The following is a 24,601-nucleotide window of genomic DNA, read 5'->3' on the forward strand; positions in this document are numbered from 1 at the left end:
ATGTGGAATTATGCAAGGATCATTGAACATATGCAAGTCAAATGTAATAAATCACATAGGTGGATTCAAACACAAAAATCAATTGGTCAACTCAACGGATACGGAGAAAGCCTTTAACTAAATTCAACATACTGTTCTGATTAAAATGCTGCATGGGACTACAGGGACTATATCTCAACATAATCAAAGGTATATATGAGAAACCCATAGCCAGCATCATCCTAAGTGAATAAAAACTTGAAGGAATGCCAGTGAAATCAGAATTGAGACAGACTTGTCCACTATCTCAGTGAGCTAGTTAGAGCAGTAAAACAAGAGAAGGAAATTAAAGGGATACAAATAGGAAAAGAGGTAGTCAAACTACTCTTATTGGTACATATTATACATAAAAGGTCCAAAAAATCTGACAAAAATACGTCTAGAAATGGCCAACAATTTATGGAAAATGGGAGTATACCGAGTCAACTTACAAAAATCAGTAACTTTTCTATACACCACCACCAATTGAGGTAAGAAATAGATAATGGACATGCTCCTAGTCACAATAGCCTTGAAGAAAATGAGATATCTAGGCATAAATCAAGCAGGTAAGATATGTCAAAAATATAAACTTTAAATCTTGAAGAAAGAGATAAGGAAGATGGTAGAATTAATGTTGTGAAGATAACCATTCTACCAAAAGCCATTGCAGATTAAACACAATCCCAATGAAAATCCCCATCTCATTTTTCACAGAATTAGAAAAACTATTCTAAAATTCATATGGAACCACAAGTTTCACAGAAAGCCAAAACAATCCTGAGCAAAAATATCAATGTGGGAGAGATTACCATTCCAGACCACACATATTATAGATCTCAAGTATATTATAGCGCTGTAATAATAAAACAATATGGTACTGGCAAAAAAAATACATATGTAAACCAGTGGAACAAAATTAAAAAAAAACAAACATTAGTACATGTAATTACAGCCATCTGATATTTGATGAATATTCCAAAAATATACACTGGGGAAAAGAATACTAAACAAATAGTACTGGAAAAACTGAATGTCCACTGGTAAAAGAATGAACTTAGATTTTTTTTTTTGAGTTCTACATTTTTCTCTGCTCCCCTCCCTGCCTCTCCCTTCCCCTTCAACCCTCTCCCATGGTCCCCATGACCCCAATTGGGTATAGTTAGCCTTTTATTCAAACTAAAGATTTTTCTAGTTTTTTCTATAGCTCTAGGCTGATGAACAGAAATTGTTTAAAATTTTAATTGCTAAATGGTTTTTCTTTATTCATCTATTGTAATTGATACTTTTGTTGAGTTTTATAGTCTGAGCTGGCATCTGTGCTATCTGAGAGTTTGTAAAATATCTGTCCAGGCCCTTCTGCCTTTTAGAGTCTCCATTGAAAAGCTGGGTACTGTTACAATGAGCCTGGCTTTATATGTAACATAGTCCTTTTCCCTTGAAGCTTTTCAATCCTTTCTTCATTTTGTGCAATTAGTGTTTTTATTGTGTCACAGGGAATTTCCTTTTTGGTCCTGTCTATTTGGTGTATATCTTCTATGCCTTAATAAACATCTCTTTCTTTAAATTGAGAAATTTTTTTCTATGATTTTGCTAAAATATTTCCTGTGCCTTTTTTTTTACCTGGGTTTCTTTTCATTCCTCTATACCTATTATTTGTAGGTTTGGTCTTTCCATAATGTCCCAGATTTCCTGCATGTTTTGTGGGGTTTTTTTAAACATTTTTTTTATCATTTTTTCTGGGTGACCATGGAGTCTCCTGGTAATGAGAGCCTCTTATTCTTATTGGCTTAGAGGCAAGAGCTTGCTACCGGAACTGCCCAAGCCTTGGGTTCAGCCCATTCTTTCAGCCATACCCTTCAGCTATAGGGAAGAAGAAGGGGCTGGAGTCTGAGTTAATAAAGCTGCTGTGGTTGAGGTGATCAAATCTTTCTAACAATCTCTAAATGAAGCGTTCAGAGTTTCCGGACTGGAGAGTGGACCGAAGTGCTGAGAGGGAGGCCCATCCTGAAGAGGATACCGAAGCAGATTCTGTCCCAGGCACCTCATTCTGCCTCTTACATTTGCTGCTCCTGGGTGGTTGTACCCTTTGTATTGTCTGGTAAATATAAGTGAGTTTCTGAGCTCTATAGGGCATTCCAGAACAACATCAAATCTGGGGAGGGCTGGTGGGAACCCCCAACTTATAGCCAATCAGCTAGAAATGGAGAAGATGAAGTCTATCACTGGCTTCTTGAGCCCCCTCCCCCTTAATCTCTGGGGTGGGGATTAATGTCTACTGTGAGAGCTGAATCCTTGAACATCCAGTCGCCACACATGGTGGATCAAAAAGTGATTGTTGATCAGTAAAAACTGTATAGAATACAAAGAAAAACTGAGATACAGGCAGCTCACAACCTAGTGGGGTGTCTGAACACCACCCCTTTAACATCCTGCTGGTGTTCTCCTGCACTTGACAAATGAGGTGTCTGATGGAGGAGGTTGGGGAGACCTGGGGGAAGGCCTGCAGGAGCTCACAGCTACAAATAGAAGGAAAACCTGCAGATGTGGCAGTGTGGTCAAGTGGTTTTGTAGCATGAGTAATAAAAACCCAGAGACAGATATGGAGGGGGGCTCCAGCTGAAGATCAGAGAAGCAAAGCAGCCAACCACCAAAGAAGTCTTACCTCTACCATAGCTGGATGACCCTGTCCTCACCGTGACAACAGACTGCAGACTGAGACTCTGAGCTCCTGTCTCCTCCAGTCTTGTATTCCTCGCTAGGGCTGGGATTAAAGGCATTCACCACCACCACCCAGCCACTATGGCTCACTAGTGTGGCTGCTGGGATTAAAGGTGTGTGCCACCACTGCCTGTCCTCTATGACTGACTAGTGTGGCTAGCTTTGCACTCCGATTTTCAGGCAAACTCTATTAATAAAACACAAAGAAGATATCACTCTATGTTCTAGAGTACTGGATTAAGGTTTCAGCCTCTTTAGGGATGTGGGTTTGAATCCCAGCACTGCCAAGGATTTTCCTCATTACCAATGCTGCCCAGATTCTTCACCCATAATGCACAGCTAAAACACTTTTATTAGCCGACTCGCTAGCGTCTGATGGGACTCAAAGGGGTGACCTTAGGAAAAGCACCTGTGTGGTGCCTTGTGATTGCCTGACATCCCACATCCCCCAGAACCCCAGACCTGAGCACTCTGGGTCCTATCTCCCTCTGACTGGATGGTGCCCTCTGCTCTGGGCAGTTTGCTGCCCACACTTAGGAAGCTGGCGCCTTCTGAGAGCCCCCCCCCATTATCCTTCTCCCAGTTCCAAAGTTACACTGAAGAAACTATAAAAGGAACCACACAGAAGGAAACCGCTGTACAGAATTTACAGATTAGCAGTTCTAGATATACTCTGATCAGAGTAAAGGTGTTAGAACTAATATTAATGGTTAATGATAGCATGCACTTATGTACTAGATAAAAAGTCGATTTCCATCAATTACTGTTGAAATGAACGACTTCATCCTCTAATTTTTGATTAGGAAGAGTGGCAGTTTAAAGGAGAATGGACCCCATAGGCTCATATGCACTTTGTCCCCAATTGGGGGAACCCTTTGGGAAGGATTAAGAGGAGGTGTGTCACTAATGTCACTGAGGATAGGCTCTCTTTCTCTTCTCTCTCTCCCCTTGTGCTTGTGGGTGGAGATGTGAGCTCTCAGCTCCTGCTCTAGCTATGCTTACTGCCATTGCCGTCATGGATTCTAACCCCCTGGAACCATGAGCCCCAAATTAAATGCTTTCTCTCATCAGTTACCTTGTTCACAGTGTCCTGTCACCGCAATATAAACGCTACTAAGGCAGAAGTATTTGCCATAAAAACATTGAGTGGAACCTAGGGAGTTTAGGGTACATTGTTAAGGAGGAAAATCCTTAGCAGTGATGTGATTCCTCCCAGATACAAACCTAAACCCGGCACCTTAGATGGCCTGGACACTCCTACATGAGTGTTTCCTCTGTGTTTCCCCCCATGTGCAACTTTGGGCCCTTGAGGGCCCCCTCAGTGCTATCCCCTTCCCAATTTGACCAGTGCGGTGGAGAACACCAAAAGCCTCCATTCCCCTAATCACCCAGGAAGGGGAGGGAGGCATGAAGACACCTCACTGACCTGTGAGCCTGTAATCTGTGAGATAAAAGTCCTCATGTCCCACACCTGCCCACTCCGCTACAGTATGAGGCCCAGCTGTCACAGAGAGACAGCACACAGAGGACTTCCCACCAAACTGTCCCCAGGCGAAAAGGCCGCTCACTTTGACAGGCCAGGATTCAAACGCGTTAAAGAGCAGCTGCTATTACGACATAATCTGTGTTAGTAAAGTTCTACCTTCCCCTCAGCCCCCACCTCCACGTTTCTGGGTCGGGGAGAAAGGCTTGAGTCAGTGAAAGGAATCTAAGGCACTCAGTTAGGGAATATATATAAAATGAAAAGGTGAGTCATAACAGGAAAAAGAATTCGGTAAAGAAAGTTCCTTCAAGTTCATCTTCCGCATGCTTTGTCTTCGTGAGGCCTTCTGTAGGAGCAGACTGGCTGACTCGGTAGCATCTGACCCCCGGGCTCCCTTCTCAGCACTGGGTAGTTGTTATTTCCTGGGGAAATGAAGATAATGACTAAGAGAGAGAGACAGAGAGACAGACAGAGACAGAGACAGGAAGAGAAAGGATTCCTCCTGCGGAAGAGAGAGTGAGGGGGATTGTGGGAGCCAGCGGGGTCAAGGACACCGCAGGATAACCCGCAGTGTCAACAAGGCTGGGCTCGTAGGGGCTCACAGAGACTGAGCTAACAACCAGGGAGCCAGCATGGGACTGACCTAGGCCCTCCGCCTTACATCTGTGTAGCTTGGTCTTCTTGTGGGACTCCTTAACAGTGGGATCCCGGGCTGTCTCTGGTTCTGTTGCCTGCTCTTGGGGCCCTTTCCTCCTTCCAGGTTGCCCCATCCAGCTTAATTGGAGAGGAGATGCCTAGTTTTGCTGCACGTTGGTATACTGTGGCTGATTTATATCCATGATAGGCCTGCCGTTTTCTAAAGAGAGACGGAGGAGTGCAAAGGGCGGGGAGATGGGAGGGACTTGGGAGAGAGGAGGGAGGGGAAACTTCGGTAGGGATGTAAAAACAGAAAAATAAGTGAAAGAAAAGGAGGAAGGGAGGGAGGGAGAGAGGGAGGAAAGGAGAGAGATAATCCTAAAAAAGCCAAACCAACACGGTTCCCCACTCCTTTTGCCCGTCCGTTAATCCAAAGCCTTGTATTTTCACCTGTTGTGTGACTGACTCTGAGTTCTCTACCTGACTGTCAATCTCTTTTCTTCCTATCAAGGGTGATCTCGCCACAATTAGTGCCCTGTATGATTGATTCTAAGGGCAAGGTTGCAAGGCTTGAAAGTAAACCTTGAGGGACCGAGCTGGAGTAGGGGCGCCCCCTTCTGGTGTTATTTGTTTCAACGCTTCTTGTCTGTAAAAACGTCCATCCAGGAACTGATTTTCTCTCTAGTATCTGCATTTTGTTTATTTATTTTTGGCAAAGTAGACTACAAGTAGAAAAATGAAGAAAGAATTTCAGAGAATAAGATCATATAAGCAACTGAACATCAAGGACTAATGATCAGTGAACTAATGCCTGGAAGAAGCCTGGCCACCGCCTGGACTGCCTTGCACCTGGTCCTAACCCAGTCAGGAGCCCGTAAGTGTGTCAAGTTGAACGGCAATAGCAAATATTTATTATGCAGTTACAAGTATGTTGCTGGACTTTTTAATTAAGTTCTGGCCCCTAGAGTCCCGACAACAAACGAGAATCAACCGCCGTGTCTCACATGCCAGAGAGGATTTGTGAAGAGCACAAATTGTGTTACAAATGTCACCAAAAAAAAAAAAAAGTGGCATTTAATCTAGGAGGCCACACTGGAAAGCAGATAACTGAGTTGGACGATTCCACGTTCATAATCAAAGGGCAAACGGGAACTTTGTGAATGATGTGCTATATGAAAGAAGGTTTGGGGGTATGCATCGTTCTCAGAACAGCTCAGACCATGCTCTCACTGTTCTCTCTGTTCTCCTTCTGCAAGGGAAGTTGTAGACAGTATCACTGAGGGGAGCAAGCTGATACCCATGAATCTCTCCTTTAGGGGGTTGATGTCCTTCACGGGGCAACTTCTCCGTCAGGTTCTCTGGTGCTTGCGGTCAATTCAGGTCCCCCGCCTTACGATGTTTTAGAATCCTAGTTAAATCGACGCACTGAGAATTTAATGTGCCCTCTCTTTACACAAGCTAATTTAAAACATTGTGTGTGGTTCTCTTGTTCCAGTAGAACCGAAAAATTTTAAGCCCCTCCCCTTTTCACCCCGAAACTTCCCAGTCCATGGGAAGCACCGAGAACTCCCAATTAACTGCTTCACAAGCATCTTTAAAAGGGCTGTGCGAACCCCAGCCAGCTCTCGCTGAATCACCCTACAGCATGAGTTGTTGAATGCTAAAGCCCAGAGAGAGGTGGGGAGAAGGAAGGGAAAGGGCCCGACAAGAAGGAGCAGTTGCTGCTATTCCAGAGGATTGAGTTCCAGGCTCAACTCCCAACAAGGCAGCTCGCGACTGCCCCTAACTCCAGCCTGTGCGGGCACGTGGTATACTCAGGCACGAACACTGCAAATAAACTTAATAGGATTTCTTTGTTTATATTTTAATACATAAGTGAGTGTTTCGCCTTTGCGTACGGCACTGTGCCACGTGGATGTCTGGTGTCCAAGAAGCAGAGCTTCGGATGCCTTAGGAAATGGGGTAATCGGCAATTGTGGGCTGACCCGTCGGTGCTGACAACCGAAACTACGTCCTCTAGCAAGAGCGCTTGGTCCATCACATAATATCAAGAGATAAAATAATTATCAGTAAATTTTTTAAATGGTGACATCATTTGAAAATGTACAGTTCTAATACCCAAAGTAAATTGGACACAAAGCAGAAAGCTGCTATATGAAAAGTCAAAAGATACTTTCCCTGACCGGGAATCGAACCCGGGCCGCGGCGGTGAGAGCGCCGAATCCTAACCACTAGACCACCAGGGAAGTTGCCGAGAGGTCTCTTTGTAGGATATGTGAACTGAATCAGTTACTGTGTTACAGCTGACCGAACTAATTATAAATCCCAGTCAACCAAATTAAAAAGGCTCGAAAGTGTATGGTTGGTACTCCTGCCTAAATGTGTGAATTGACCCAAAATATCCTGTAGCATTTAACAAAGTCATATTTCTATTTTGAGATAGTGTCTCAGCCCTGAACTGAAGGCTAGTAAAAAGATCCTCCTGCCTCTGCCTCCCCAAAGCTAGGTTTAAGGACGTGCACCAAAACTCCCAGCACTGAGGCAAGTTTAAAAGAGTAATCTAAACTGTTTTCTTGCTTTTCTCTTTATAATACTGAAAGATGTTCAAATATCAAAATTCTTAATCTTGGGTTCCCTTGTCAATTCTTTGGCATAACGAGGACCTAAGTGACAAAGTTATTAGAACTTAGAATGTAGTACATGCAGGGCGTGGCCGAAATAGCTCAGTTGGGAGAGCGTTAGACTGAAGATCTAAAGGTCCCTGGTTCGATCCCGGGTTTCGGCAACACAAGACTACTCCTTTTGTTTTAATGAAACATGCTTCTGTACAGTACTTTACTATCTTCCCTTTTGTTTTGAGCTGACGTACTTCTGTTTCTCCGACGTATCTGTTTTCTTCTCCAAATCTATCTCTCTCTTCTTTATACCCATGACGTTAACCTAAAAGCTGTAAGCCAAAGCCAAGGAAAACAGCCTTACTGTCCTAACTAACCTTGTGCAACAGCGTAGGATGCGCGGACATCAAGGGAGTAAGTAATGTAAGATTGGCATGGTGTCACTTGCCTTTAATCTCAGCACCCAAGAGACAGAGGCAGGCAGATCTTATGAGTTGGAGACTAGCCTGGTCTATACAGTGAGTTTTAGGCCAGCCAAGGATACGTAAGGAAGCCAGGTTTCAACAACTCCCCTCCCCGCAAAAAAAGAGTCTAAGGAAGATTTTCTTCACTTTCTGTAATAAGTTTAGAGTCTGAATGGAATTGTGGAAATTTCTATTTGTACAATATGAGTGAGTATTGACCAAGTATCAAAAACCCTTTGTCACATTTCCTGGACGGGATGGTACTTTTGTCAATCACTGAGTCCAAATAGCGGAAACAAGCAGCTTACTAAGAGCTTCCAGTGTGGGGGTGCCGTCCATTGTGCAGGAAGACACAGACGCGGGGTCTCACGGAGTCCCCAGCAAGCAGAAAAATGATGAACCTGGGTTTTCCCTTCTCTCTCAGTCCAGCTGTCGTCATTCAGGGCAGGTGTTTCTTCATCGGCTAACTATCTGCGGAAGGACAGACATGCTGGAGGTGCGCCATCTCTGAGCATGCTAAATCCGTCAAGCTGACAGAGGAATGAACTGGCACATGAGGCTTCATTAAGTGTCCATACTAGTCAAGATGATTTTCAAGGCTATATTCCAAACTTAAGATCCAGGGAAAGCATTTTGGTGGTTTTGATTTGATACATGACCTGATAGAGAGCAGGGTCAGAATAGCTTCTTCAATGGGGCTAGCACAGGGCATTAAGATTTCCTGCGGTTTTCTCCCCCCAAACTGTTCTAATTTCTTAATCTAGATAGTAACCCAAGGAGCTATGTCGGGGTTGTTTTGTTGCTTTGGTTTTTTCCTTGTCAACTTGACACAGGCTAGAGTTTCCTGGGAAGAAAACATGGACTGGGAAATGGTTTCCATCAGCTTGCCTATAGACAGGTCTGTAGGACATTGCCTTGATTAATGAGTGCCCTATAGACAGGTCTGTAGGACATTGCCTTGATTAATGAGTGCCCTTATAGACAGGTCTGTAGGACATTGCCTTGATTAATGAGTGCCGTAGAGGGCCCAGTGCATTTCAGATGGCACCACCCCTCGTAGGTGGTCCTGGGGTGTAGAAGCCGCTGAACAAGCCACGGGGAAGCAAGCCAGTAAGCAGCACCCCTCCACGGCCTCTGTTTCAGTTCCTGCCCCCAGCTGTCTGCCTAGAGTTCCTGCCCTGACTTCCCTGGATAATGGACTACAGCCGTCAGGTGAAATGAACCCTTTCTTACTGAAGTTGTTTTTGCGGTGTTTTTCACAATAACCGAAAGCTAACTAAGGGAAGTCACAAAACAGCATCTGCTTTCAACTACTAATGCCCAATGATGTTTTAAACTCAGCATTGGTACTGTTTGGAAATTCTTTACTGTCTAACTTTTACTATCCAATTCATTGCAGCCTTGTGAGTTTAGTCTTGTTGTGATGGCTCTTCATAACTATCAACTTGACTAAATCTGGAATTAGCTAAAACCCAAGCATCTGGATACGCCTGTGACAGATTCTTGTCTTGATAGGGTGGAAAGACTCACTCAGCCTTTGAGGGGAAAAGATCCACCTTTAATCAGGGCTAGACCTTCTGTGGCAGTTTATATAAAAGGCTTAGAAGAAGGAAGCTTGCTCTCTCTTGGGCTGCTCGCTCTCCCCAGCAAATTCCTTCCTTCCCTGCCATTTGAGCCTTCTTAGGATTCCAGCTTATACTAAAGACCAACTCAGATATCCAACCGTGTGGATTGAACAACTTACTGGATTCCTGGGCTTTCCAGTGGTCGACAGCCGTTGTTGAACTAACTGGACCACAGCCTGCAAGCCACACTAATAAAGACTTCCTTCAATCGGTTCTGTTCCTCTAGAGGACCCTGACTAATACACTCCCTATGCATGGCTACATCTAAATTCTTCTTTCCATGCTCCGCAGTTTGCTCTGTTTTGATCATCGATCTATTCCGCAATCCAGTTGTGTGTCCTTCCATTTTTTTTTTTAATTGGACATCACTTAGAGTTATCCGCTGACGTCTAGGTGGTGTTGGCATTTGCCTGATAATCTTTCTCATTTTCATTATCCGAACTCTTGGAAAATATGGTCATGATATTTACCGTGTTCAAAAATAAACCATCATAAACCTTGATGCGAAGTAGCACTGTCTCAGCGGTTAATCTACTTTTACACGGGTGAAGACAGACTCAGGACTACACACACTACCATACACTGAAGCCCCGTGGCTGGGTCACTTGCAACACTGGGGTCTTACTATCAAAGCCAGGGACTAACTCAGCAGCAGCTGGCAGAGACAGCTGGCAAACCAGTTTGTTTTCTGGCGCGCGGCGGGTCGGGGTGGAGGTGGGGGTCGTAATTTAAAAGGTTTCTGCATTTTCTCTCACTTCCACACTTAACGCGAAAAACCAAACACTCAATGGTTTTATAAATCCCAGGCAAACGCTAAGAACGGGAAATTCCAGTGTGGAACCAGAGGCACTCCCGGGAGAGTCTAGGTAAATCGGGTTTTCACCTCTTCCTGTTCTCACACTATCAGATTCCCGAGAGTTTGTGTAAAGAACAATTTATCCTTTAGGCTTTGAGATCTCTTACGTCCCTTTTGGACTCCTGGGGATCGAGGGGTAATAAGGAGACAGCAGAAAAGTCGATGGGACTTGGGAAGACGACCTTGCAAATCTGACTTGCAACGAAGGAAGTGAGATAGTGAGATGAAATGCTTTTATTAAGATTACAAACTCTTGTGTATGTCCGAGGAAGAGCAGAAGAACAGGGAGACTCTTTTTATCTTTTCAGTTTGGGGAAGATGTTGAATCTTCCAGGTATTTCCAGGAATGAGAAAACAAACAAACAAACTCATTTAAGAACACTGGCTGGGCTAATGTAGGCAAAGAATAATTTGTTACTAAAATAATATATCAGAGACCACTTGCCACGTGCCTCCTTAGCGCAGTAGGCAGCGCGTCAGTCTCATAATCTGAAGGTCCTGAGTTCGAACCTCAGAGGGGGCACTATCTTTTCTCTTAATTAAAAAAAAAATGTATTATGTGGTTTAAAAACTCAAAACTGTCTAATTGCTGTGCAAGTAGCTTCTTTTTCCAGTTGACAGGAGCGATTTTCCCAAGGCCCTTCTTCATACTGCATTCTACCCTAAAATTTATTTGAAAGAAGGAATGCATGCCTGGAAGTCCTTGGAACACATACGAAGCTTCCTTACCACCACGTCCTGGATACATGATGTAACCTAGGTTTTCAGTCTCGTTAAATAGAGCTCTGAAAAATTGCCAGGACTTCTAAAACATCGGTTTGGTTATTGATAAACACAACCTTACTACAACCCAGTCTGTAACCCCAGAAATTTAGATGCTACTACTAAGGCATCTAAGTGGGAGGAAAAAAAGATTAGCGCCCGAACAGGGACTTGAACCCTGGACCCTCAGATTAAAAGTCTGATGCTCTACCGACTGAGCTATCCGGGCTCTTACCTCTTACTCTTTCGAGAGTGAATAAAGATACATGGTGTTACTATCTGTTTTACCTTTTTTTTTTTTTAATTATTTTTAATATTTTATTTGGTCAGCTGATTTAAAAATCTATTATCCGTCATTCACCACTAAAATGAAAACTACCGGAGAGCATTTCCTGGATGCTCACTGTTAAACCTTCACCCCTTTGAGCTCAGGAAAGGGGAAGGGGAGCAGGTGTGCTACTCCAGCCGCTGGTAACTGCTATAATGAGATGTCCTGGGACCCCAAGAAGAGAACGGAGGTTGGGACAATTCGAGAGTTTAAGAAAAACTCAGACCCCAAGTCGGCCTCCTTCCTCCTGCCTGCCAATTTCTCTGACTCCTCTTTTGACCGACTTTAAGAGAAAGCCTGAGACGCCGGCCGGCAGATCCGGGCCTGAGACGGGATGGATGGACGGGGACGCGGATTTAGACAGTGGCCGCACGACGTGAGGGTAGGGGACAAACATACACACTTGTGAGGCGTCTCTCCCGGCTCTACAGAGCTGCTAAAGCTGGATGCAAAATACAGTCTTAACCCTGAACATTTGTCTTCCTTGCTTGCTTTACTTATTTCTCCTTTAGAGTTTTTTTCTTGAAGTTTGAATAACTTAGAAATTCTGTCAAGAGCAAAGGTACAACGTGGTGAGACTGTAGAGGAACGTTTGTGTTTTGTTTTTATTTATTTTTGTATTTTCGTTTTGTGTCATCTTTGACATAGAGGATCATGGGTGGAATGGAGTGACCCCGATAGTAAGCAATCCCAGAAGAATGGTTAAAGAGAAGCAAACCAACAATTACACACATTTTACACCTTAAACGTCGGTTACCCCGTCACAGTTGCACCCCCACCTCCCTCTCTGTTACATTCTGGCCTGGGGAATTTTCTGGTCATGGTGTGTTAACATGAACAATTGCCAAATATATCTCAAAGGCACCTGAAATTCTCCTGGCTCCAATTGGAGTCAATGATGATTACATGTTTAATGTTTATGTTGTTTGTTTGTTTGTTTTTAAGAAAGAGCCCTGGAACTAGCCATGTAGAGATTCACCCGCCTCTGCCTCTCGGCTGTTGAAATATCATAGGCATGCTTCACCACGTTTGTCGAGTGTTTAATACGTAAGAAAAAATTAAAAAATCACTATCTTATAACTTTGTAACCGACCATTACATTACACAAACAGAAAATTACCTGTTCAGTTTCATTAAATAGTGTTTGGGTTTCTTTTTGCGAAAACAAAGAACATTGTACTTTTTATGGTTTGAGAGGGAGAGAGAAAGACAGAGACAGAGAGAGATGCCCACCTACACACTCGAGCTCAAGTCTCTTCTCCGAAGTAAGAAAACATTACGGCTGCCCCCTCTGAGGTTCGAACTCAGGACCTTCAGATTATGAGACTGACGCGCTGCCTACTGCGCTAAGGAGGCGCCTGTGGACACGGTTGTACGAACAGGTACCTGTGGTCATCTTCATGAAAAGTCTTTACAGCTACGATCGCTCTTCAAACAGCTGCTGTTACGGAAGCTCGAGGCACAAAGCAGAAACCGAGCCTGCTGTGCCCCTGTGCCCACGAGCCTCCGCGGCTGCGCTAAAAAAACCATAGAGACGGCCGAACGGGAGCCCGCCGCAGGGGGCCGTGCGCAAGGAACTGCGGGAAAGGAGCCCGAAAGTGTGCAATTACTCCAGACGACAAGACAAGGCGGCCCAACCACAGAGGTAGCGTGGCCGAGCGGTCTAAGGCGCTGGATTAAGGCTCCAGTCTCTTCGGGGGCGTGGGTTCGAATCCCACCGCTGCCATTATTTTTTTTCTTACGCTTCCAATTCAGACCAAAGAATATTTTTCTCACCGGCTAAGATTTTCCCCTCCTGCTTTCTGTTTCCTCGGGTTACAAATCGTACTCCTACATACCACACCCACAGCAGTCCCGGGAGAGGATTTGCCTTCAACTATTTACTTCAATTAACAGTCAATAAGCACTTAATGTGTGACCTTTATTTCCCTAATCTCTTCCTTTTCACCGGCCAAAAGGACCTGCCAACAGATAACAAGTTTTTCTTTAATTCACTCATGTTAAAAAATATTATAACGCACCGACTGTGAGCTAGGGCGTGAAGACTCCACACTTCTTTCTTGCTACGTTGGTCGATGAATGAAGAACGAGTGTGAAACTTTCCCTTTCCCTGAGTCGACTTCCAACCAAATCGGGCCTCTGCCGCTGAAGAAGTGAATTCCTTTCCATCCCGAAGACTGAAAGCCTGCCCTCAGCATTTCATTTGTACCCGAACCAAGATCATCTGAGCTGTAAGACACTTAATACCTTGCAAAAGGAAAAAAAAAAAAACAAAGCGGGAGGGAACAACCATGATCTAAATATACTGTATGAAAAAGTTAATAAAAGTAAATTTGTAAATAATAAAATAAATGCCTTGCCTCGCCACTGCCTCTTATCCTCCAGCTAGAGACCCCTTGGGACTTCCTGCTCCTCCGTCTTGGGCCTCAACTCAGAAATTATCTTCTCCTGAAGGCTGTCCTGGGTCTCCTATCAACTCAGCGACACTGACAGAAAAAGAGAGAGGGTGCCTGTCCCCCAGGAAGAGGGGAACCCGGGAGTGGGGGAGGAAGAAAGGAAAGGGGAAGGGAGGGAAAGGGAAAGACGGAGAAATTGACTTTCTTAGCTCATTGAATTGAGCCTGTGAAGACAAAAAGAGACCCCGCAAGTCTAAAACTGCTCTATGGTACTGACAGGACTGAACCTTCCTTTGTTCTTCCTGGAGCCCACTGTGTTGGTTTCTACGTTCACGCTGCACGCACCGAGTGAACTTTGGCGGATCCTGGGGCTGTAGAAGAGGTAGAAAGACTCCGCCTTGGCACCAGCTGCCTGGTGATAAGGGAAAAGCATTAACCATTAACAAGCCGCAGCAGTTCACGACTGCAGCTGAGGGCATGCATAGTAGTTGCTCCTGACCAGTCTGCAGATGCCGCGTATCGAGTAAATGAAGCAGGGGGAAGGAGGGGCTATATATGTCTTTGAACAATTTCTAACGATAGGACTAGTAGTCACTTTGCTTTTTGTGCTGGGGGAAAACGCACAAACAGCAGGAACTGCTCTGAATGCTGCCAGACCCCGAGATGCAGAAGAACACACGGGAGGTGTGGTGCACACCACGTGGCGCCGGACCATTTCTGTAGTCCAGACACTGAAGACGAAGATTTTCCACTTAAAAAGTTAATTCCTCCGATAAAAATACTATTAGGAACATCAAGAGGCAGAGATAAGAGATAAACATTTCATTTAAGGTCGTACTCCCCTTCATCTGCGTACCAAACCTGCGCTTACAAAGAGCACAAGGACAGCTGTGCTGTGAAAGTAGACTGGGGGCAGGGGGAGAGCCAGAAGAGAAGGGAGACGGGGAAGGATGTTCGGGATAAGAGCAAAGTTTACTAACTTATATATTTGAAAATGTCACAATTGGACTCATTTACTAGTATGCTAACAAAAAAAAAAAGATTAAGAGAACAGCAAACACTCTAACAGGAAACTAAATAAATAAAAGGACCAAGGATACAGCTGAGAAATTCACGAGAAGGTAACAATAAGTCACTTTGAAACAAACTAAATTTGTAACAAAATTTTAAAGAACACCCGTGGGATGGTTCTAGTTTTTTTTTTTTTTTTAATCAGTGTCCAGAGATACACGTTGAAGCGCTAGCGATAGTGGGTTGGTTCCATGGTGTAATGGTTAGCACTCTGGACTCTGAATCCAGCGATCCGAGTTCAAATCTCGGTGGAACCTTAATCCTAGGGATATTTTTGATGGAACATAGTTTCATTGAATTCCATGCAATGAATAGCTCCTTTTGCATTCCAGCATTTGGTTCTATACGGCCCTTGCAGTGAAAAAGGTATATTTGACCCTGTCAACTCCACACCCAACTGTCATTTGTGTCACTATGGAGTTTGTGCACGTTTCCTAAACGGAGATGTTTTCCCGCTGGTGGAAAAGCACAGGACTCAGCGCGCTTTGTGATTAATAAAACACGTCGTGAAGGTCCCAAGCCGACTAAGACAGAAAATAAAAAGGAAAGAAGACAAACAGTCTGTGAAAGTAATTGAAAACGAGTAAAAGACTATGTGTCAGGAGTGGGATTCGAACCCACGCCTCCATACGGAGACCAGAAACCCCATCCAGGGAAGCTGAGCTTGAGTCTGGCGCCTTAGACCACTCGGCCACCCTGACACCGCAATAAGTTGTCAATTAATGAATCTTTCAATGATAATGAATGTGTATGCAATTGTTTGTAGACGTAGAAATACAAATCCCTATAAGGTAAACTCTTTTTCTCTGTCTAGTCAGGAACTTAGACAAAAATAAATAAATAAATAAATAATAAACTCTCGAGGTTTTTTGCTTCCAATCCTGTTTGCAATTCAGCGTTTATCGGCCCTTGGGTGCCGCCCTTCTAGAGTGCAGCGGAGTTGGAAATCTCAAAGATTCTGCAAGCTCAGGTCTGGCTCAGAACCATTCATCCGCGTCACCCCGGGACTCACAGCTCAGGCTCTGTTCCCAGAAGGTGTCCTCTAGCTCCCGGTTGATGGACAGAAAGGCTAGAAACACTGGCTGCAGTGTGTGTGAAAACTGACGGCAGGTCTAAGAGGAAGACGGAAGATCAAGAATTAAAGGGTAGGAACTTTGGAAGGGAACAGTCAGAGTGAGACCGAAATGTCGGTACAGAGCACAAATCCCACATCCTTTGCTCCGCAGACTTGCAGAGCAGACCGCTGGTGCTTCTTAAGGAACAGGCGAAACTGTCCCGTCTCTGGAAAATGGTACCATAGTAACAACAGACACTGACATTTGAGTTATTCCAAACAAATAGCTGGGTCTTGGTTTAATCCCGAAGAATCTCTAGGCTACACAGTATCCAAAATCAGTTTTAATTTCTAATCTTAAGTATGAATAACAACCAAGGAAAATCAGGTACTTGTGAAATATTTTTACAATAAAGAAAAATAAAATATAATAGGAGGTCTGAGAGGACCTAAGGTGCGTGGGGGGGGGGGGGACAAATACAACACGAACTTGGAGTTTTGTATTTGTTTTATTATAATAAACTCCTTCCGGAGGTAAAAGAAGAGAAAAATTCTTCAATAGTTTAGTGACAGAATTTTTTTTGAAGTTACGAAACAAAGTTGAAGAAATCTCCTAGAAAGTGGGTGGGGTATAGAAAATCGGAGATGATCAACAAACCTCTTTTATAAAGTATGGTAGAAGATGTACTCTCACTCCCTGGGGCATCCTGGGAAGGAAAAGGTGGAAATGACAGAAAGGAGACAGAGAGTTTAGCAGAACGAAGACTTCAGATCGCCTGATGGGACCACCCATCAAACGCCCCACATCGAGGCCAGCTTTTCTGTCTATCCGACGTGGATAGTCTGCAAAAAAGAAAGACAAATGCAAGATAGTGATAAAGGATCCGGATTCAGAATGCTGCCCTTTTTTAAACCCGGTATAACTGAAAGCTATAAGACAGAAGTCAATGACTTGTAAGATTAAACAAAAAATAAAAAATCCAAAGTAGGTCTTCTCCTGATGGAGTGCAGTCAAGCTTGGAGCTGTTACTCAGTCACTCCTTAAACTCGTGACATCATCCTCCGAAGCAGACAAGGTGAGTCAGCCAGACTACTGACCTACTGACAACCGCGTACATAGACATTTATTTTCATTGCCTTTGTTTATCCAGGAAGGGCAGATGGCGTGGTGTGCATGCGGAGGTCAAAGGACAACTTGCAGAGTCAATGCTCCCGTCTGGCCCTGTGGGACCCAGGCGTCAGACTCGGGCCTGGGAGCAAGCACGTTCACCACAGAGTCGCTTTACAACCCTAAACGAGGGGGTGGGATTTACATGACTCCAAACATTTTATGTCCCACGTCCTCTCTCTCAGGAAGTTTCTGGAGAATTGTCCTAGCAAACATGACTTAATAAAAGCATGTGAAATCCCATAAATAGTGACGTTCTCACAACAAAGAAGTAAAAAGAGATCTTCCAAGGCTTGCTGAGTTTCCAGGGTAGAGAGAAGCCAGTCTATGACAGAAGAGAGGGTAACACAACAGAAGAACACACATGGAACAGGAGACAACAGATTCTCACATCTTTAATCCCAGGAACCTGTTACCCAATGAGTTCCCCTTCCCCAGTACTTTTTATTCTCTTCTTACCACAAGACAAGAACCCACCACATACAGGGTAATATTGGGATATATCTGGGAACAAACAGGCCATTAATCTGCATCTTAAATGGGAAAATCTCTTTAAATTATAAGAAATTTCCCGGAGTAGGGGGTGAGGGGAGAGAGAAAAAAAAAACATTCTCATGACTAATAAACCTTACCCCTGCAACAACTCAATAAAATGGCTGCACTTTTCCAGGTCTGTAGGAAACTGAGTTTCTGGAAAGCTGGATTGATCCTGTTCTTTGGCCCCTATTCTTTCCAGTTAGAAATTCTGCCCGAAAGTTCATACTCAGTCTGTTAGGTCTACAATCATAGGGACAAGTTCTCACGTGTTCAGTATCCACAGGTAAGCTAGCGGCCTTCAGGAAGACTTGGCAGGTCGAGAAGCATTGCTACCCAACCTGACTGAGATCCACAGGCAGGAGGACCAGGAATCTTGTGATTTGTCACTGACCCCCCCCCCCCCCAGACACACACAAATACTGATATACGCATATATTTTTATGTTTTATTTTTTGTGATGATAACTGCACCATCTGCCTTTCCTTTCCTGCCATGTGCTCCTCTTCCCCTGCTCTCTCTCATCTCATGGCCTCCTTTTCTTTGATTGTTGTTAGATAAAAGAATGGATCAGCAGTTAAGAAGAGTCGCTTCTCTTCGAAGCGCCACAAATTCAGTTCCCAGCACCCAAGTTCGGTCGCTCATACTGCTGGTAATTCTAGCTTCAGGGTATCCCACACCTTCTTCCGACTTCCAAGGATATATACACTCTTGTGCACACACCCACACAGACACACAAATAGATATAAATAAAGATAAAAAAAGGGAAAATAGGGGCTGGAGAGATGGCTCAGTGGTTAAGAGCACTGACCGCTCTTCCAGAGGACCCGGGTTTAGTTCCCAGCACCCACATGGCAGCTCACAACTGTCTGAAGATCCAGTTCCAGGGGATCTAACACCTTCACACCTGTGTACATAAAATAAAGTAAATAAACAATAAGAAAAAAAGGTAAAATAAATCTTTACATTTTTTTATAATGAGGTCTCAGAGATGATATTTGTCGCGGCCACCCTCGACCCGCAAGGATGACGCGACACCTGGAGCTCTTCTCACTAGCAGTTTATTCCAGGACTTTATTCACTTTCTCTCTCTCTTCCCCTCTCTTCCTCTCCTCTTCCCCTCTCTTTCTGGGCAAACCTCTCCCAGCCCTTAAAAAGGCATGGGCTACCAACCCCGATTGCCAGGTGGGCACTGCCCATAGGCTCACGCATATGCAGGCAGCTGATAATCATTGCGTGATAATTGATTATCATAGAGAGCACTCGCTTTAGGGATTGCGGAGAGCGGGGGCCAGCACCCTCAGGTGCGCTCCACTCAACTCTCTACAGATATTTCTAAGTGGGAAAATGAAATTGACATATTACCTCAAACTTATGACCTTGAGATAATGTCACAAAACTCATATTAAGGCTAATTGTACAATACAGTGGTGGATCACATGTGGCTCACACCTATGGTCCTGGAGGAGAGAGAGAGAGAGGGAGGGAGAGAGAGACTTTGAAAGATCAAGTACACCCTTTACTTCCTCCCAATGATACATCTTTTTTAAAATTTTTATTTGTGTGTTGGCTTAAGTGAGATGTTTCCCATAAACATCTGAATACTTGGTCTTGTGTTGGTGGGACTGTTTGGGGAAAGAGGTGTGACCTTGTTGGAGAAGGTACATCACTAGAGATTGGCCTTAACAGTTTAAAGACTTGTATCATTTCAATTTTGCTCTGTTATTTTGAGTTCACACATAGACATTATGTGAACGATCTTCATTCTAGATGCAAAACTGTGCCAGCCCAAAGAATTCCATGCCGCCTGCTTTAGGTAGGGTTTCTAACTAAAAAAAAAGACACTGTGGCCAAGGCAACTCTTAATAAAGAAAACATTTAACTGGGGTGGCTCACTTACAGTGCAGAAGTTCAGTTCATTTTCACCATGGTGGGACATGGCAGTGTGCAGGCAGACATGGTACTGGAGAAATACCTGAAGAGTCCTACATCTCGCAGACAGCAGGAAGTGATCTGAGTGTCACACTGAGCAAAGCTTGAGCAAAAGAGACCTCAAAGCCTGCCCCCGCAATGACACACTTCCTCCAACAAGGCCACACCTCCTAATACTGCTGCTCCCTTTGGGGACCATTTTCTTTCAAATCACCACACCATCCTTGCAAAGCTACAGGTATTGCTTTCCACTCTCTGCCTCAATCCTGGAAACTACTGATGAATGTCTGCATATAATTTTAATATTTCAAAAGTACTATGAAAAGAATGGAGAGATGAATGGTTAGAAGCACTGCCTGCTCTTCCATAGGACCCAGGTTTGATTCCCAGTACCCATATGGCTTATAAAACTCTGTAATTCCAGTTCCAGAGGATTCATGTGAACATTCACACATGCTGGCAGAATAGCCACACACAGAAAATAAACAAATCTTTAAAGGGGGAGAAAATGGTACCCAAATCAAGTCCACTCACTCTCCATGCTCTCATTTACACACACACACACTTAGCCATAGTGCTGGAAATTTGGACATAGGCTCTTTCACAAGCTAAGCACATCTATCACTAAATTGTAACCTCAGCATGTGTTCAATCTCCCTTTCTCTCCATTCTCCTCCCTCCCCTTCTTCTTCCTTTCCTTCTAGGGTCTTACCAAGTTGTCCAGACTGGCCTAAAACTCATTCTGTTGTCCAGGTTGGTCTCAAACTTTTGATCCTTCTGCCTCAGCCTCTCAAGTAACTAGGCTTATAGGCCTGATTTGATATGTGCATATGTGTATCTCTGTGAGTATATATACAGATGAACTTTGTTTTCTTCAGTGCTAGGATCAAACCCAAGGCATTTGGCTGCATACCCAGCCTCTGGAGTCATTGGTTCTATTACTTCCAGGGAGTAATTTTATGAGCACACACACTTTTACAGGAACTCTGGGAAAGGAGATTTACCAGCCAGGTGCAGAGGAAGTTGGACATACAGTACTAAGGAGAGGGAACGAGCCATGTGGGAAAACATAGACTAATATAAGTGGGTTAATTTATGTTTTAAGAGCTAATTGGGAACAAGCCTAAGCTAAGGCCAAGCTTTCATAATTAGTAGAAAGCCTTTGTGTTGTTATTCAGGAGTTGGTAGTCCAAAGAAAGACCTGTTACAAAGTGTGTCATTGGGGGTGGGCTTTGAGGTCTCAGAAGCTCAAGCTAGGACCACTGCCTGCGGATCTGGATGTAGAACTCCCAGCTATCACTCCAGCACCATGCCAACATGCTTCCCACCAAGATGATAATGGACTAAACTTCTGAACTGTAGGCCAGTCCCAAATAAATGTTTTCCTTAATAAGAGTTGCTGTGGTCGTGGTGCCTCTTTCCAACAATAGAAATCCTAACTAAGACACACACTAACTCTGAAAATTTTCTTGGTCAAGGGCAGAGAAAAGGAGAGGAAACAGAACTCTGTGCCTCTTGGGTTCTACGCAGCCTGTATGAAGGATCCGATAAAGGGGAGTCACCAGACGCAAATGCCTCTGAGATGTGAAAGCCTGGCAGATTTTAGACTAAGCCATTGGTCTCCTTAGAGTAGGTAGAATAAAGACAACAAATAGGAATTTATTTTACAACAAAACATTTTATTAAAAAAAACGCTGTAATTATAAGTGTTGGTACATACCTGTAATCTTGGCAGCCAAGATACTGAGAAAGGATGATTGTCAAGTACTAGGCCATCTTGGGTTACTTAGGGAGACTCTCAACAAAACAAAATACATAATAAGTGATAGTTTAATAACATTTTTGCTTGCGTGGTTTTTGAGAAAGAATATGGCTGTATAGTCCTGGCTGTCCTGGAACTTGAACTCAGAGATCTACCTGTCTTTGCCTTCTGAGTACTGGAATTGAAAGCATGTACCCCATATGTGGTTGTGTTTTAATATCTTTGTCCTGTGTTTTAAAGGGTTTGAGCAATGTCTTGAAAGCAAAATAAATAAATAAATAAGAACAGACATGAGAAAATACCTTTAATTCCAGTACCAAGGAGGCAGAATCAGGCAGATCCCTGTGAGCTCCAGGACAGCTAGGGCTGTGTACAGAGACCCTGTCTCAAAAAAATCCACAAGATCGGTAGAGGAAAACGGAGGGGAAAGGAGGAGGAGGAGGAGGAGGAGAGGAGATAGGAGACAGGGAGAGAATGAAAAGGAGAGGGGAAGGGGAGGGAGGGGAGGAGGTGGGGAAGAAAGGAAGATGAGGGAAGAGGAAGAGTGATGTTTTCTGTCGGTTTAGCAGCTGCACATGAATCTACTGATACTTTCATTATCATCTGCCACCCCATGGCCCCTCAGTCAGTCATCGGCCACTCAGGATGCATCCTGGCAGGTCCCATGGCTGCTCTATTATGACCATGATATGTAGGTTTAAATTCAGTCTTTGTTCTATTTATCCATAAGACTCGGGACTCAAAGGCTGGGGCAAAAACCTACCAGATCAGAGAGGTTGGGTGGCAAATAGCTGACCTTGCTTTTTGGCCGGAGACACTGCAAAGAGACACGCCTCTTCCCTTGTCTCAGAACCAAAAAGGAAAGCACTAAACCTGCTCCTTCCTTCCTGTTCTTCCTGGCTATCCAAACTGTTGACTTTTCTATGGCCAATTCCAGTCAGCTAGTTGCTGGCTCTGCCCTGATTCAAGATTTAACTTTATTAGCAAGTCTCAGGAGTGTCAGAGTGTGAACAAAATACCCTACAACAGAAGAGAGGAGGTAGAGAGAAGAGAGAGGGGGAAAGAGAGAAAGAACACACTTTTCCCATGCCGCCAGCTGAAGGCCTGAGCAAGGCATTGCTGCTCAGTGTGTACTGGTCCTTAACACTGCTTTACAAGAGATGCTGAAGACTGTCCTCATTCATGATGACTTGGTACATGAAATTCCCAAAGTGGCCAAAGCTTTAGACATATGCCAAATCCATCTTTGTGTTGTTGCATCTAATTGCAATGAGCCTGTGTATGCCAACTTGGTGGAAGCCTTGTTGTGGAATTTAACTAGGCAAAGACGTGTTACATTTGTTCATGCTGCATTTGTTTAACTGAGTAAAGATGTGTTGCATTTGCATTAATTAAATAAAATGAACCTGGGTGCAGAGAGGTGGGGTCGGAGCTCGCCGACACGAAATAGGTAGGAGCGCAGCATGGATTTTCGGTTGGGGCCCTGTGAAGGAGAAAGGCTTCCCGGAAAGCCAGCTAAGAAAGAAAGTTGGTCAGTTGCTACTCTAACTCTTTGAGCTCACAGGTTTTCACCCTAGCCTTTGAATCTTCGGTTTTATTAGAACAATTGAGACTGAGTTAACTCTACCTTTAGGCAGCAACAGAGTCATTATCTGGGAGAGCAGAACCCCCCAAGCTTCGGCCTTGGGAGCCTAACTGATAGAAGCTTAAAGCCCTACCGCTCTGACGAGGTTAAGACAGCAAAGCCCCTTCACCAAGTGCCAAATAAATCTAATTAAGGTTGGTGATGAGAAACTGAAGCAATGGGTGGGCCTCTGTAATACTGACTGAGAGGGGAAAGAAACCCTGTAAAGTGACTGGTTGCTATTGTTTAGTAGTTAAAGAGGACGGCAAATGATCTCTGGCTAAGGATGTCATCAAAGAGTACTTCAAATGCGAGAAATGAACAAATAAAAAAATGGTTAAGAAAAAAAAAACCTTTAACGTCACATCACAGCTTCTCTCATATGCAGAATCTAGATTTAGCAATACACACAGATAGTACTGGGTACCTAACATGAGGAAAGTACAGCGACATATATTATGAAAAGGCCATAATGGACAAGGGAGGGCAAAAACTTAACTCAAAAAAGTCCTTAAGAATTTGACAAAATGAAAACAAACATGGAGAATTTTAGGACTCTTCCTGGAAGTGGTATGGAAATAGCTGGGAAAGAAAGATTGGCAGCAGTTTCATTCATCTTTCTATCAGTTCATTTCAAACTCATTTGCAAACTGATAGAGAACTGCAACAATTTAGGTCAAGGTGGATTAATGAAAATTCAAATGGCGTGGATGGAATTGTAGAAGAGCACTTGCCTAGCACAAGGCCCTGAGTTTGATCTCCAACACCGGGAACGTGGAAATGAGTAGACAAATTAAGCAATAAAGCAAATGACAACTCTACTAAATTTCGTGGATAAGGAGAAAACAACCATCATTTGGGAAAGGAGGGGGTCAGTAGGAATCCCAGAAGAGAAAGCTTCCATTCCCCCACCCCCACCTCACCCAACAGGCCAGTTTGCCTGCCTCCCGCTCCAGGCCATCTGTCTCCAAAGGTTAAGAAAGCAGAGGCCACATCAGCCCTGAATGACAAGGCTAAACTCTAGGCCTGCGCAGATGACCTAAGGACACGTGTCTGCCATCTGCATATCCTATTTACACACTGGCTTGCAAAACTTGTTTCTTCCTTCTGGAGAAAAAGAGTGGAATTTTTAATTCCTTTGAACCAGAGCAGACTCTGGTGTGACCTAGGCCAAATATTGGACCTTTTACTGGGAATGCTCTTGATATTTGGGCCTGGAGTTTCAAAAGGGCAGGTTGGAGAAAGGAGGCTTGGTTTGGCAAGACCTGTTAGTACCTCGAATTTCGTGTCCCACGATGAAGATTTGAGTAAAATCCTCTAAGGTAATGCTCTGGATGCAGAAGCCCCTGTTGCTCAAGTACAAGCGCAACACCGAGACAGTTCCAAAAGAAAGCGGGAAATGCCTCGGTAGAGGTGACAGCATGCAGGCTGCAACACTATTCTGTGACAAGAGAATGGACATTCCAGGGCTACAAGACCTCGGGTCATCGTGGGATTCTCAATAGAGCAAAAACAAGCAAGTTTTAGGTTCTACTCAACGCCATCCAATGTA

The 24,601-nt window shown here is 44.1% G+C and overlaps 8 non-coding genes and 1 pseudogene across 8 annotated transcripts; 5 read left to right on the top strand and 4 right to left on the bottom strand.

The window, feature by feature from the left end:
* Positions 1-7,032: 7,032 nt before the first annotated feature.
* Positions 7,033-7,104, bottom strand: Trnae-cuc. Its single transcript has one exon. It is a non-coding gene; the product is annotated as a tRNA-Glu (tRNA).
* A 466-nt stretch (positions 7,105-7,570) lies between these two features.
* On the top strand, positions 7,571-7,643 carry Trnaf-gaa. The gene has a single exon. It is a non-coding gene; the product is annotated as a tRNA-Phe (tRNA).
* A 3,225-nt stretch (positions 7,644-10,868) lies between these two features.
* Trnam-cau lies at positions 10,869-10,941 on the top strand. The gene has a single exon. It is a non-coding gene; the product is annotated as a tRNA-Met (tRNA).
* Positions 10,942-11,336: 395 nt separating this feature from the next.
* Positions 11,337-11,409, bottom strand: Trnak-uuu. Its single transcript has one exon. It is a non-coding gene; the product is annotated as a tRNA-Lys (tRNA).
* A 433-nt stretch (positions 11,410-11,842) lies between these two features.
* LOC121443939 lies at positions 11,843-23,370 on the top strand (annotated as a pseudogene).
* Trnam-cau lies at positions 12,792-12,864 on the bottom strand. The gene has a single exon. It is a non-coding gene; the product is annotated as a tRNA-Met (tRNA).
* On the top strand, positions 13,153-13,234 carry Trnal-aag. The gene has a single exon. It is a non-coding gene; the product is annotated as a tRNA-Leu (tRNA).
* Trnaq-cug lies at positions 15,161-15,232 on the top strand. The gene has a single exon. It is a non-coding gene; the product is annotated as a tRNA-Gln (tRNA).
* On the bottom strand, positions 15,572-15,676 carry Trnal-caa. The gene is made up of 2 exons: positions 15,639-15,676; positions 15,572-15,617 (listed from the first exon to the last, which is right to left on the bottom strand). It is a non-coding gene; the product is annotated as a tRNA-Leu (tRNA).
* Positions 23,371-24,601: the final 1,231 nt, after the last annotated feature.

The sequence above is a fragment of the Microtus oregoni genome, unplaced genomic scaffold (assembly GCF_018167655.1).
Source record: "Microtus oregoni isolate MIOR12 unplaced genomic scaffold, Mior012 000115F_ref0000277, whole genome shotgun sequence".
NCBI classification, from domain to species: Eukaryota; Metazoa; Chordata; class Mammalia; order Rodentia; family Cricetidae; genus Microtus; species Microtus oregoni.